Consider the following 16,496-nt stretch of genomic DNA (forward strand, 5'->3'; position numbering starts at 1 on the left):
ATCACTCAACTGCACATGCATAGTTATACTGAATTGCAGAAAAAAATTGTCAAAATTTCAACAATTCTTTCTTGCGATTTATCTTATGTCTCGTGCATTTATTAGGTAAAACTGGTAACATTTTAGATTATACAAAAAATGGCCTTTATAGATTAATTTACATATAGTAAACTCTTTCAAAAATCAAAACTAAGTAGTGTTTTAAATGGATAGAGTGAGTGAGTGTCATTTATATTTTTTTAGTAATTTTTATTTACTAATTTTATGAGTTTTAACATTTAATTATTATATTAATTTAGAACAAATTAAATGATGAATAATTATTAGTAAAACTAAGAAGAAATGGACAAAAAATAGAAGTTGATATGTTTTTTATCAGAATTTCGGACACCAAAGTGCCTTGTGGTTATGCAGTGCTGTTCTGCAGTACTAGTTCACAGAAGGAACATTTTTTGGGGCCTAGGACTTCTCTGGCATGGTGTAGAAATGCATATGCCAAGTCAGAGGGTGCAGAGATGATCCGGGCATCTGTGAATGCCAAAGATGGAAAACTGGCAGTGTGCCATTACACAGAGTCTGTTTTCCTTGGGGCAATTGCTTGTGCAATAGGCTAGTTGACCGTGCTGGTTCGACCGACATGAAATCATACCGAGGAGCCTTCACGAAAGCCCACTAGGGCAAGGGCCCAGCATGGGAACTTTTCCATTGGCTGGACAGTTGGAGATGTTGAGATCTTTGGGAAGAACCAAGAAAGAAAATTTAATAAAAATGGGGAAAAAATAGAAATTTGTAAAAGTTAAATTGTAAAATCGATAAGTGTATTATGAGATGAAAATTTTGTAAGGTAATTGAGCTGGTGGTATTAAAATAAAAATAAATTATTCATGAGGAGCTTATGTTTTTTGTCTTTTTTTTTTTAGTTTTGCTAATAATTATTCATCTTTTAATTGTTACTAAATCAATATAACAATTAATGGTTAAAACTCATAAAATCAATAAATAAAAATCAGCACAAAAATGTAAATAATACTTACTCTCTCTATTTAAAACATCATTTAGTTTTGATTTTTAAAAGAGTTTACCATATGCAAATTAATCCATGAAGGTCATTTTTGTATAATTTAAAATATCACCCATCTTACTTGATAAATGCATGAGACAGAAGTTAAATCACACAAAAGAATTGTTGAAATTTTGAAGATTTTTTCTGCAATTTAGTGTGATTGTGCATATAAAGTTGAGTGATTTTTTTGAGTTAGATTTGAATTTGTGATTTATTTTTTTATTTGAAAATAAATTCTAACATTTCTAACACATTTTAAAGATTGATTACAAATTTATAAAAAAAAAACAAAACAGGAAAGGAATTGGAATAAAAATCAGACGCCTACCTGAACAGAGTCTTTGTTCACGTGCAGCAGCTACGGTTCTAAGTTCTGGAACTTGCAGCATTAATTTAAGAGTTAATCTTTCAATTATAAATAGTCTAAGGACACCAAAAAACTAAAAAGAATAAATAAAAAGAGAAAGAAACGACTTATCTCATCAAGAAGAAGCGATTTCTCCTTTAATACATATATAGAACTCGCCTATTGTTCTGGTACGTCACTCACTCTCTCTCTATTTTTTTATGCTCTAACCTCTCCTCTCACTCATTTGTTTAACTATAATTTTTTGTGAAGAAGATGAAGACAAGTTGTGAAGAGAAGGAAGCCTTTAACTAAATTTAACCCATCACGGTTGCACGGCATCACAACCTTTGATATGTTAGATGGCCGACTACAACCGGAAAAGATGGCCAGTTTTGATGACACCTAGCCGGTCATCACAACAGCTCACCATGTGGCTCGGTCTTGGCCACAATTGGGAATGGTGAGTGGTGTCAAATCAGGGGCAACCAATCTGCCACTGAGTGTTGATCATTTCCAGCGGCAAACTATTCAAATTAATTTCTTTTATTTGTATTTTATTTTTTAAAATTTCATTTTATTTACACACACATATATAATATACCTATATATATATATATATGCATACAATAGTTGAATATAGATTATAGATATTTATATATATTTTTTATCTAGGCATCACTGTATTTCTTAGAAATATATATATATATACACAAATACATATATAGGTGTTTATTTTCTTATTACATATACATATCTACATGTATCTAAATATATATACACACAAATATATATATATATGTTTTTTTTTCTTGTTACTTATACATATCAATATCTCTCTAAATATATATTCCTCTATATTTGTATAACACTTTTATATATTTTTAAATATATATATATATTTTTGCATGTTTGTTTATACACACATTTGTGTTCATTTATTTATACTTAATGTTTAATTTTACATGTTATATAAACTAAATAAATTTATATCTAGGTTTAATTATTCATATTTATAATTTAATTTTTGTTTACCTATATAAATATATATTTTTTCTAGTTCTTATTATTATTTAATTTATTTAAAATAATAGTAATTTTAAGAAGTTATAAATTTTTTTTGAAATACCTTAATTAAGAATATACCTTTCTTTAAAATTGTATAGGTTTATTCTTCTATTTTAGAACAATTAAATTTAAATTGTTAATCTATTTTTATTTCTTTTTATTTAAATTAGAGAATATATATATTTATATTACAAAAAGATATTTTAGAATTTTTATTAACAATTAGATCGTTTTTTGATATTAAATTTTAACTAATTTTTATAAATTATTATGTAAATATATGATTTAAAATAAAATATTATATTAAAATAAATAAACAAATTATTAGTAAGTATGATAAATTTTTTAAAAGAAATAAACAAATAAATATATCACATTAATTAATAAAAACCACGTAATAAATGAAAAAAAAAATGAGAATATAGAGATGGAATAAAAAATTTAGCATGTTGATCAAGCCTTCATGCATAACAAAAAAAAAAAGAACTAATGATCACATTTTTCATGAAGTCAAAACTTTTGAACAAATGACTAGTTAGAGAGCCTTGTTGTCGACTACATCCATGCCCAGAGTCTTTGCAGATGCGGTCGCTAATACCATAGGGATTTCTGTACTATACAGTAGAAGATGACACATGCATTCAGATTCCAATTGAAAGTGGTGATTAAGCTCAGACCGTTAATTAAAAACCATGATCATGCATTTTAGAATTTACATATAGTCAACATAAATTCTGAAAGATGAAACTTCAAATCTGCACAGTCATTAAGCCAGAGTGATGATTATAGGAGATTAGTGTTGTGCATTATGCATATAATAAATGCAAGTGCGGTATTGACAACCCCTAAAGCGACACTTGTAGCAACCAAAGCAGACATAAGAGGTGCATTCTACATTTTTGATCTCTTGTACACCCTTTGCAAGTCTTTCGACTAGCCCTTCCTTCATGAGCATCACAATTTGTCTTTTAGAAACACATATATACACATTACTCAGCATAACATGTAGTGGATTTGCATAGAAATATATACATATACAACCAAAATAATGATAAAGATTTATTTCTCATAAGGCCAGTCAGGGCATCTCCACCTTTTATTAGCTAAAGCATCATGGTCGAGCTTGTAATCCCTAATAGTGTAGAGGTAAAATTGTCGGTCTTTTTTACACCTTGTGTAGGTAATGAACTCGCTTCGATGGAACTATTGTTTTCCACCAATGAGCCTTAATATGTTATTTAGGTTTATAGCAAGCTTGTAGTATTTGATTTCGTACTTCTATACAAATAGGGGATCTTGTAGGTATTCCTTATGCCCACAAAGGTCGTGAGACAAATGAAAAATTGAATAATTTTTTATTTCTATACAAATAGGAGATCTTGTACGTATTTATTCTCTCTATAAAAATCGTGTGATAAATGACAGATAGTCAAACAAGTAAAGTAAGTTCTAAAGTTATCAGAGTAATTAGTATTTTAATAGCAGTTCATTTTAGCACAAGATTTAACGTTTTAGAATAGTACATATTGAATTGTTAATTGCATCTCTATACTACCAATCCCACCTACTTAATATTGATTGATAATTCCCTCTTTTATATATTTATATACATCTATTTATATATAATGTGAGAAAAAATTTGAGACTAAAAATTAGTTTTATGGGTAAAAATTGAGTTAAAAATTAACAGACAACATTATGTAAGGAAAACAAATGTTGACTATGAGCTAAGAGGAAGAGAGAACAAATTAATTACTTGAGTAGAAAACTTCCAAAGATGATAAATTTTTCATTTTTAAGCTCTAATAGACCATGTGGTAGAATAATATTTTTATGTATAATCATCTTTTAAAATTTTCTACAAGGTTACTAATAAGTTAAAGCTAATTCAAAAAACTTACAAATGTATCACATTAATTAAACTTACAAAATCAGTAATAAGTTAAGTTAATATTACAAAGTAAAGTTTGTGCGAGTATACAATCATTTGAAAGACTCACAAGGTGCTAAATGTTGGAACCATAACAACCTTTAGTTTATAGTTTAAAATGTAACAAACCCTAACCTATAATGGTGGTGGCATCCTGGTTTAAACTATAGATTATCACAACCATTTTCACTTCAAAAAACTTCTTAGATTTATTATGCTAAAATGTCCATTACACGTGTATGTAAAAAGGAGCAAAACTTTCTCCACATGCTTAGATATCGAGCATGCATATCTCATATCATTCATACTATAATCTAGAGAGTAACAATAGTGTATTTACACATGTATGTAAAAATTTAACTACTGTGTCAGTTTGTGTAACTTAGTGTCAATGCTGTCTATTTCCTTTTTCTATTTCCTTATATATTCAGCTCCACTGGTTGTAATTCTTGTACTGGTTCATGCTTCACAGTATCTGCAAATAAACAGTAATGAGCCTACACATGCCGAGTAAGTCAAATTTAAATTTAAAACAGTGTGTTGAAATCAATAAAATTCCTCAAATGGAGTTCTCCCTCCTCTAGGTCTCTTCCACTACTACCAGCCTATATCTTCATTATGTTAGTGTTTTGGGTTTTACCAACCTTCCTCAAAATCTATATGGACAATAGCCCTCTACCCTCTTCTTGTCCTATTCTTCTTTTTACTCGTTTCTACCCTGTCCTCACTTCCCTATTCAAATTGTTAAAGGATTTTTTAGATTGAAAAGACTAGAAGGTTGAGTTTTTATCATTTATAATTAAAAAAATATATATTGCACCGTCATAAATTTTTAACATTATCTCAACAAAATTATTTCTAACTTTTTAAAGTAAATGGCTAATAAGTTCTTCCGCACAAAGATTAAATTCAAAAGTAAATTTTATTTAAAGTGACTCATTATCTACTATAATGGCAGTAAAACTAATAAAATCAACGTTTAAAAGAATTTTATATAAATTAAATAAAATATCTAGTAAGTATAATAAAATCAAGTCCCAAATAGGCATGGATTCTTTATTTAAGAAATCACATTTTAAATAGCAACAATTTTAAATTTACTTTAAATAGATTATGATTTTTTATTTGAGTTCAATGTAACACCCAAATTATTATTTTTATTTTTGTATTTGAATTTTAGTTTAATTTTTTATATATTTAATTTATAAGATTTTAATTTAATTTAATTTAATGAAAATAAAAATAATAATAACGATAAAATAGGGTAAAATTATTTTTTGGATTTAATTGAAATTGATTTTGGGAAAAAAGGGTGAAAATTTGGATTCTGGGGGTGTTTTTGAAAAGAAAATCAGAAACCGGGGGTCAAAAGGCAATTTGGAAAAGTTGTGTCACGCCAACAGCCACGTCAGCAGCCTGATCAGCAGCCCCGGCCAATAAGGACACGCCGCGTGGCAAGGAAATGCTGACACGGGACGAGCCACGTGGGCGATCCGCGTGCGCGCGATCGGACGACCCATATCCGTTCCTGCGCGCGCGGACGGCCCAGATCTCACGCGTACGGACAGCCCTTATTCAATCAGGCACGGACAGCCCAGATCGCATCACGATGGATGGCCCAGATTTAATTCCAAATAAATCGCGATCGGACGGTCCATATTTAATCTTGATGGACAGTTGAGATTAAAAGGCGAAGGGTATAAATGACCCCACCCACACCCGACCACAAAACCCTAGCCGCTAGTGCCTCACCGGAGAAGAAGCACCAGACGCCAGAGGAGCCGGCCGCCGCCACCCACCGCCGCACTGGAGAATTTTTTGACTGCCAATCGAGGTAAATTTTCTCCCCCTGGCTCGTTTTTCGATGTTGAATCCGCCTATGGCCAAATCAGAGCCAAACCACCGGCCAATCGGTCGAAAAACCCCACCGAAGTCCAGCGGCGCTACCGCGACTTCCCTCTATTTTTGCCTCCGATGAGGCCTTTCCCGGTCTCCGTTCGATGCAATTTTTATACCATTGTGATCACCGTTCTTTTCTCTACAGGTTGACCGGAGCAAAACATTGAAACACGACTCACGCCGGAGAAGCCGCCGCACCTGAGAGCACCGCTGCCGGTAAGTCTTGGTTTTTTGTGATTTTTTGGCCCACCGAGGGCCCTAGGGTTGTTTTATCGTAGGGACAAATGCAAGTTTGGCCGAATTCGGTCGAAAACGGTTGAAAACAGCAAACCCGAGGTGGATCGCCGCCGCAAGTGGCGGTGCAGTCGCCAGAGGACGGCGGAGCCGCCATGCCGGAGTTCTGATATTGGCCGAAAGGGGCCCTAGGTTTGATTTGGGATTTTTTGGGACACGTGCAGGTACCGGTAGTGCGTTTTAATTTTCTAGAGAAAGTTTCAGGAAAATTAGGGACAGCCCGTAGGCGCACTGTAGAGCCGATTTCAGACCCCGAAACAAGTAAGGATCTCTCAACCTACCTCCTATCACGGCATTAAAGCTTAATAAATAATTAAACGATATTTTGTGACTTTATAGATATGTATAATTGATTGAGGTTGCCAATGGAGCCCGAATATGATACATTATTGGTCAGTTGTTGTTTGATCTATTTTTCAGTATTAAATACAGTATGATATTTGATGTAATTATTTTATGGTCTCGTATGCATGAATCATGGTTTCTTTTATTATGGTTTGTATTATGGTGAACCCGATACTGTGTTGTCTTGTTTGGTGTCAGTTACTGGTTTACATGTTTGTGTATGATTGGATGAATGAGACCAAGGAAAAGGGCAAAAAGGTTATGTGAATTGATAAGTGGATAATGTAGACAACCTGACTAGATATCCTGGGAGATGGTGGATGGACCGGGTCCGTAGGGAACCCTACCGGGAACGTGGTCTCTCATACCGGATGGGGTATGGAGACCTTATGTGTTTTGGCGCCCATACCGGACGGGGTATGGGGATGGCCCGTTTCACCCTCATACCGGACGGGGTATTGAGGTTTATGATTTTGGTGCCCATACCGGACGGAATATGGGGACGGCCCTGGAATCAGGTTATTAATGTTAATGGTTCACGTGTAGCGGGGACCCCCTATGGATCCCCATGGATACTAGTAGGCTAGTAAAATAGGAAATTTATTGTCTGATTATTGAAGTGCAAAAGTAGGACATGTGTTCTGTTACAAAGTGTATATAATTTTATGATGATTATCATGTTATTGTTTTCATAGGTAATTTTCATGAATCTCACCGAGGTAAGTGGACAGTAAAGGTTTTTATGTTAATAAATGAGTTTGTTATAAATTATCTTCAATTGGTCATTTTTATTTTCTACCGACCTTTACTTCTATGGCAGTGAGATAGTGTGATGTCTTTACTGGGCTAGTGTAGCTCATTCCTTACTTAACCATTTCAGATCAGGAATGCGTGGTTCCGGAGCCCGTTTCGCAGGAAGACGGCGAGTTAGACGCCTAAGGACTTTATAGCTCTATTTATAGTTTTTATTTCGAGTATCTCTTTTAATTAGCTTATTCTTTCATGTTTTGAGTACGTTTTTGGTTATTGTGTAAGGGATGTTAATCAAAATTTTTATTACGCTTCCGCATTTAAGATTTTTAATACATCCATCTTCATTTGAATTACGGGGTCGTTACATTCAAAGATTTCATAATTTATAGTAAAAAATAATACTTAGGTTTTTTATAGCTTGCACAAAATAATCAAGGCTACACATTTATTCTCTTCTCATATTGTAATTGTTCTTCAACAAGTAGTTAGTCCTCTTGGTTGATGCAAAGAAGTTTTGTAAAAAGCTTGTTACCTTCTTTATGTATTTTACATTGTTATTTCTATTGACTTACGATTTTATATTACACTATACTTTGAGTAGGATGTTAAAGGGTATTTCAAAATTTTCATTAACAATTATATCATGTTTTTAAGCTTAATTACTAACCAATCTTTGTATATTAGTATATAAATACATGATTTAAAGTAGAGATAGTGCATTAAAATATAAAATCTAGATCTTCGATGTTAATATTTCTATAGTCTAAATCTTAGCTCATAAGGTTTAACAGACGAAGCTTCGGAGAATATCTGTACTAGCAAAATCTTATGGGACTCAAGACCATGTTGCACTCATTCCCACTCAGTAAGGCTTCACTTGTGCCATCCATACCAAAACCTTTTCCATTAATTTTATTGTAGATGTGTTTGTCATGGGTAGTGATGCGGAACCCCAAGACCCTTGTTTGAACCTTAGAACTCTTCAATCGGTTTAGAACAGAATTTAGATCACAAAAAAAAAAGGAATCAAATTTGTTCAATCACCCAAATGGTAGAAATTAAAGAGAACCCAAGAAAGATAAATGATATCTCTTGAACACAATCCAAACAAGCACCAAGAACAATTGAAATAGGAAATCAAAATTGAAATACAAGTGATAACAATTGCATTCCAAATCAACACCTTGTGCATAAAGTGAAAAGAAAGCCAAAACACTCTCAACTCAATTCTGAAATGTTTGATTACAACTCTTGATGTCCACAACAAAGAGTTCCTTTGGTATTTATAGCTAAAGAAATCAATGATAAGTTATAATACAATAACTACAATTGTAACTCCCACAATAACTAGGTTAATTATGTGGTAATTACAATTGTAACTCCAACAATAACTAGGCTAATTATAGGTATGTAATTGTTATGTAACTCCTTGTAACTCCAATCTTTTTAACCAACACCACTAATTGTTTATGGCACCATATAGTTATGGGCTCATTCTTGTAATAACACTAAGATAAGACTTAAGCCCAAAATGAGTTATACTTAACTATATGGGCTTAATTAACTCAAACTAAAATAAAACAATCCAAAATACTTTAAACAACTCAACTAATCCATCCCATACACAAGACTTATTCATCCATTATCAATAAGACTCAAACAAGCCCAAATTATCCCAAATCACTTAAATCCAATTAAAGTTATGAATTTGGGCTGTTCAAAAAGCTCATATTTGAACTTTTCACAATTGGCCAGCCCATCATCCACATATTTTTGAGTAAAAATTTGGAGCAACTCTTTAAGCTTCTTTTCCTTTGATCTTGTTACTAGTTTGCTGAAACTTTCTAGGTTTGGAACTGTATTTATGTTTACATCATTTGAAATTTACTCCAAGTCACATTCTGATGCTCTTTGAGTATCTTGAGTGTTTTTAGCCTTGTTTGCATCATTCTCCCTCCCCTCAAAAGGATTCATCCTCGAATCAATTCCTGCATCAATTTCAAAAGGGGATAAATCAGATATGTTAAATGTAGCCGAAACACTATAGTCACCTGGTAGGTCCACTTTGTAGGCATTTTCATTGATTTTGGCTATGATTTGAAATGGACCATCCCCACGAGCATCCAACTTAGATTTTCGTTTTGATAGAAATCATTCCTTGCGCATATGAACCCATACCCAATCTCCGGGTTCAAATAAAATCTTGTGTCTTCCTTTATTGACATGGGATGCTACTTATTTATTGTTCTTTTCAATGTTTTGCCTTGCTTTTTCATGAATTGCTTTAACCATTTTTGCTTTCTTATGTCCATCCAAATTAGAAATGTCACTTATAAGAATAGGCAACAAATCAATTGGAGTTAAAGGATTAAAACCATACACAATTTCAAAAGGAGAAAACCCAGTAGAAGAATGTATACTCCGATTATAAGCAAATTCAATAAATGGTAGCATATTTTCCCAAGTTTTAACATTCCTTCCAATTAAAGCACGTAATAATGTACCAAGTATTCTATTTACTACTTCAGTTTGACCATCCGTTTGTGGATGTGAAATAGTAGAAAATAAAAGTTTGGTCCCAAGTTTGGACCACAAAACTCGCCAAAAGTGGCTTAAAAACTTAACATCCCTATCAGACACAATGGTTTTAGGAATGTCATACATTCTAACAACTTCACAGAAAAACAAATCCGCTATGTGTGTGGCATCATCTGTTTTGTGACATGGAATAAAGTGTGTCATTTTAGAAAAACGATCAACAACAACAAATATTGAGTCTCGGCCTTTTCTAGTCCTAAGCAAACCCAACAAAAAGTCCATAGAAATATCAACCCAAGAATGTGTAGGAATGGGTAATGGCATATATAATCCATGTGGTTGAACTCTAGACTTAGCTTGGTTACATGAGATGCACTGCGCATAAATTTTCTCAACATGTTTGCGCATATTAGGCCAAAAGAAATGTTCAAGTAAAATGCTCAAAGTTTTGCCAATCCCAAAATGTCTCATTAAACCACCACTATGTGATTCACGAATAAGCAATTCCCTAATAGAACTATTAGGCACACATAATTTTCCCTTTATAAATAGAAAAACATCATGCCTATAAAAGTCTTGAAATACCGCATGTTCACAAGCCACATAAACATTTGAAAAATCACTATCATGCACATACAATTCTTTGAAATGCTCAAATCCCAACAATTTTGTAGAAAGAGTAGAGATAAGACTGTACCTTCTTGAAAACGCATCAGCTACCACATTTTCTTTTTCTTGTTTATATTGGATCACATATGGGAAGGACTCTATGAATTCTACCCATTTTGCATGTCGTTTATTAAGCTTGTCTTGCCCTTTCAAATGCCTTAAAGATTCATGATCGGTGTGAATCACAAATTCTTTTGGTAACAAATAATGTTGCCATGTCTCTAATGCTCTTACCAAAGCATAAACCTCTTTATCATAGGTGGAATAATTCAATTGTGTACCATTGAGCTTCTCACTGAAGTAAGCAATGGGTCTTTTATCCTGCATAAGAACAGCACCTATCCCAAGCCCAGAGGCATCACATTCAATTTCAAAAGTTGAATCAAAATTAGGCAATCTTAATAAAGACGCATTACATAACTTTTCTTGCAATAAGGAAAAAGCATGTTCTTGTTATTTTCCCCAAACAAACCTCTTATCTTTTTTCATGATTTCAGTTAAAGGGGCAGCAATGACACTAAAATCTTTTATAAATCTCTTACAGAAACTTGTCAAACCATGAAAACTACACACCTCACTTACACTTTTAGGTGTTGGCCACTCTTGAATAGCCTTTACCTTTTCACTATCTACCTTGATTCCTTTTGCACTCATGACATATCCTAAGAAAATGATGCGATCAATGCAAAATGTACATTTCTTCATGTTAGCATATAGTTGAAATTTGCGCAATGTGTTAAACACTTGCCTCAAATGCATGACATGCTCATCAATAGATTTGTTATACACAAGAATATCATCGAAGTAGACAACTACAAACTTTCTAATAAATTCACGTAAAACATGGTTCATTAAACGCATGAAAGTACTTGGCGCATTAGTTAAGCCAAATGGCATAACCAACCACTCATATAACCCTTGTTTTGTTTTAAAAGCAGTTTTCCATTCATCTCCTAGTTTCATTCTTATTTGGTGATAACCACTTTTAAGATCAATTTTAGAAAATACACAAGTACCATGCAACTCATCTAACATATCATCAAGTCGAGGTATTGGGTGTCGATATTTTACTGTTATTTTGTTGACGACTCTACAATCAACACACATACGCCAATTACCATCTTTTTTGGGTACTAATAAGACGGGCACTGCGCATGGACTTAAACTTTCTCGAATGTGCCCCTTTTGTAAGAGCTCCTCCACTTGCCTTTGAAGCTCTTTGGTCTCTTAGAGATTGTTCTTGTAAGCTGGTCTATTTGGTATGGCAGCCCCAGGAATGAAGTCAATTTGATGCTCAATCCCTCTCAAAGGTGGTAAACCTTGAGGTAGATCATCGGGAAAAACATCGCTAAATTCCTGTAAAACTTCAACCACAACACTTGGCAAAGAAGGGTCAAGTTCGTTAGTTGAGAAACAAGCTTCCTTGTACATGAGTACAATAATTGGCTTGTTATAAAATAAAACTTTCCTCACATCTCTCATTTTAGCATAAAAGCTCATTTTCTTTCCCTCATTCTTTTCTATGGTCGAATGCATCTCTCTTTCTTTTTCTTTTTGATCTTCATTTTTCCACTCTAATTTTCTCTCACTCTCTTTTATTTTCTTTTTTTCTTTTTTTTTCTTTTTCTTTCAGTCTCTCTTTGTGCGAATTCATCATGGGACTTTTCAAGTTTCATTTGGTCTTCAAAAACTTGTTTAGGGGTTAAAGGAAGAAGAGTATACTTTTTGCCCTCTTTTCCTACCATGTACCTATTGAGATACCCATCATGCATCACTCTCCTATCCCATTGCCATGGTCTACCCAGCAAAATATGACTAGCTTGCATAGGAACTACATCACATATCACCTCATCACTATATTTCTTAATAGTAAAAGGCACCCTCACTTGCTTATTAACTCTAACCTCCCCACTATTGTTAAGCCATTGCAACTTATAAGGTTTAGGATGTTTTATAGTTTCCAAACCCAGTTTATCAACAAATAAGATACTAGCCACATTTACACAACTACCCATCAATAATCATGCCACACAATTTTCCATTCACTAGACATCTAGAATGAAAAATGTTCTCTCTTTGCAACTTAACCCCCTCATCATCACTCCTTACTTGCATATTCAAAGCACGTCTAGAAACCAACAATCTACCTTCCATAGGCATTTCCCCATCACTACAATCCTCCAAAGGAGGCATTTTATCCTCCACATCATTCTCATCATCCGTTTCAACACCATCACCGCGCATCACCATTACCCTTTTATTTGGGCATTGAGATGCAATATGACCAAAACCCAATCATCTGAAACACTTGATATCTCTATTCCTAGGAGTTTAGGAGTTAGAAATACCTTTGTTTTTATTATCATTAGCATCTTTTGGCTTGGTTTTGTCATCTCTTTTGAATTGGACAGCCTTGTTATCTCCCCTCCAATTCGGTCTCCAATTGGAATTTTGGGCCAAGTAAGTGTTGGCTTGCCTTGTGTTCCCCTTTCTCTTTAATTGTCTTTCAATCTTTATAGCCATGTGCACCATATCATCAACCTCCACATAATGTTGAAGCTCTACAATGTTGGCTATGTCTTTGTTAAGGCCATTTAAGAACCTTGCCATAGTAGCTTCCCTATCCTCTTTAATATTAACCCTTATCATGGCTATCTCCATCTCTTTGTAGTAGTCTTCTACACTCTTATTCCCTTGCATAAGGCCTTACAATTTTTGATGTAAGTCCCTATAGTAGTGAGTAGGAACAAAATGCCTTCTCAGGATAGTCTTCATTTCGGCCCAAGTGGAAATAGATCTCTCTCCATTTCTCCTTTTACTTGTGATGAGTTGATCCCACCACACAATGGCATACTCTCTAAACTCCACGGCCGTAAGCTTTATCTTTTTCTCCTCTAAATAATTGTGGCACTCAAAAATAAGCTCCATCTTGCGCTCCCATTCAAGATAAGCATTTGTATCATTCTTGCCTAGAAACGATGGGATTTTCATTTTGATGCTCCTAATGTTTTTATCAAGATCGTTTCGACCCCTACCATAATTTCGACCTTCATTGACTAAAGTAGCTTGGTCATCAAATTCTTCCTCCAGTTCCTCATCAAAAGGTGGTGTTGGATTTAACTCACGTTGAATTTCACTCCCTAGATTGGTTTGGGAAGCTTCCCCTCTCATTGAATTTAACTCACGTTGTTGTTTCTCTAGTTTCTCATTCATGTTGCCAATAGCTAGTTGAATCCTCTCAAATTGTTGTTGCATTGCTTTGAGGATGAATTCTTGATCTTTTGATGTTCTTTCACTCCCTTTTGGCTCCATCTTCAAATCTGAAATTTTAATGACAAACAAAATAGATTGCAACCTTACAAATCACTCCCTCACGTAACACTCTCGTAGTATGGGCATTCGTGTTTCACTCAATTTTGGCTTTTACCCTCTTTTGAGCTAACACTCTCTTTCTTTTTAACACTCAAGCAATTTTTTATAACTTTATACAAAATGACCAATTCAAATAAAAATTAATTATCACTATGTACTCAATTTTAATTAAAGATAACAAAGAATTCCTAAAGAAACAAGATACAGGAATTCAACTCTAAAAGCAACAATGAAGAGCACACACTTGATATAGAAATAAGTGTATGATGATTTTTATGTTAATTAGGCAACAACGAAACAATATTATTACCTCAAGATGTAATAAGATGCAAATGGGCAGAAATATTAAATAAAAACTAAAGATGCAAGAAAACAAAATGGTGAATATGGAATTTAATGCATGAAACTTGTAATTCTCTAATAGAACCACAAATTATTACCAAAAATACTCAAATTAAGTGAAACAAACAGTTTTGGATGAAAACAAACTCAATTGAGGTGAGTTGTTTCCAAACAGCCCTAAAAATTACACAAACAATCTCAACCAAACAAACAACCTTGAAACGAGTTTTTTTTTTTAAATTTTAAATGTATTTAAATGTTATATGAGATAAATTAAAGGGAAATAACAGCAGTTGTGTTAATTACACAAGGTAGAATATGTGGAAATGTGTTTTACACAATGAAGCAAATTAAGCTAATTTGATTTTTTTTTTGTTGAATGCAAATTTGTCTCTTTTTTTTGTAAGAAATAATGAAATTAAAGACAACAAAATAAGGATAGACTAATTTACTTGGGGAACCAATGCTCTGATACCAAATGATGCGGAACCCCAAGACCCTTGCTTGAACCTTAGAACTCTTTAATCGGTTTAGAACGGAATTTAGATCACAAGTAAAAAAGGAATCAAATTTGTTCAATCACCCAAATGGTAGAAGTTAAAGAGAACCCAAGAAAGATAAATGATATCCCCTGAACCCAATCCAAACAAGCACCAAGAACAATTGAAATAGGAAATCAAAATTGAAATAAAAGTGATAACAATTGTATTCCAAATCAACACCTTGTACATAAAGTGAAAAGAAAGACAAAACGCTCTCAACTCGATTCTGAAATATTTGATTACAACTCTTGATGTCCACAAAGAAGAGTTCCTTTGGTATTTATAGCCAAAGAAATCAATGGTAAGTTACAATATAATAACTACAATTGTAACTCCCACAATAGCTAGGTTAATTATATGGTAATTACAATTGTAACTCCAATAATAACTAGGCTAATTATAGGCATGTAATTATTATGTAACTCCTTGTAACTCCAATCTTTTTAACCAACACCACTAATTGTTTATGACACCATATAGTTATGAGCTCATTCTTGTAATAACACTAAGACAAGACTTAAGCCAAAAATGAGTCATACTTAACTATATGGGCTTAATTAACTCAAACTAAAATAAAACAATCCAAAATACTTAAAACAACTCAACTAATCCAGCCCATACACAAGGCTGATTCATCCATTATCAATAAGACTCAAACAAGCCCAAATTATCCCAAATCATTTAAATTCAATTAAAGTTACGAATTTGGGCTGTTCAAAAAGCTCATATTTGAACTTTCCACAATTGGCTAGCCCATCATCCACATGTTTTTGAGTAAAAACTTGGAGCAACTCTTTAAGCTTCTTTGCCTTTGATCTTGTTACTGGTCCGCTGAAACTTCCAGGTTTGGAACTGTATTTGTGTTTACATCATTTGAAATTTGCTCCAAGTCACCTTCTGATGCTCTTGGAGTATCTTGAGTATTTTTAGCCTTGTTTGCATCAGGTAGTTTTCTTTATGATAAATAACTAATTATATGGAACAAAATTAAAATTTTTACTACAACTGAATGGCTTCAATTTCCATCACACATCTCGTTGTGATCTTCACTAAAAGAATGAACTTGATATGCTTGTTCCTGATCAAGACAAGATTAAGTTTAACAAGATGTCATGGTAAAAGTTTGATGAGCATGAAATAGAGCTGGTGAAGTTTTTTCTAATGAAAACAACCTACTTGGGAATTTGGTTCTTGTAACTCCTAAGAAAAATGCTCTTAAAATTTATGATAATATTGCATATTATTATTGCAAGCTTTACTATTCCTCAAGAGCATCGAAACAAGCTCAAATAACTATTTATGAGCCTTCTAACAATACTAACAATCTGTTGATTT

At 33.3% G+C, this 16,496-nt stretch overlaps 1 long non-coding RNA gene across 1 annotated transcript; it reads right to left on the reverse strand.

The window, feature by feature from the left end:
- Nucleotides 1–305: 305 nt before the first annotated feature.
- On the reverse strand, nucleotides 306–1,889 carry LOC148267481 (uncharacterized). Its single transcript, XR_015817498.1, has 2 exons — nucleotides 1,392–1,889; nucleotides 306–733 (listed from the first exon to the last, which is right to left on the reverse strand). It is a non-coding gene; the product is annotated as an uncharacterized LOC148267481 (long non-coding RNA).
- Between the last annotated feature and the right edge of the window lie 14,607 nt (nucleotides 1,890–16,496).

The sequence above is a fragment of the Carica papaya genome, chromosome 3 (genome assembly GCF_054855325.1).
Source record: "Carica papaya isolate Zhongbai chromosome 3, ASM5485532v1, whole genome shotgun sequence".
NCBI lineage: Eukaryota > Viridiplantae > Streptophyta > Magnoliopsida > Brassicales > Caricaceae > Carica > Carica papaya.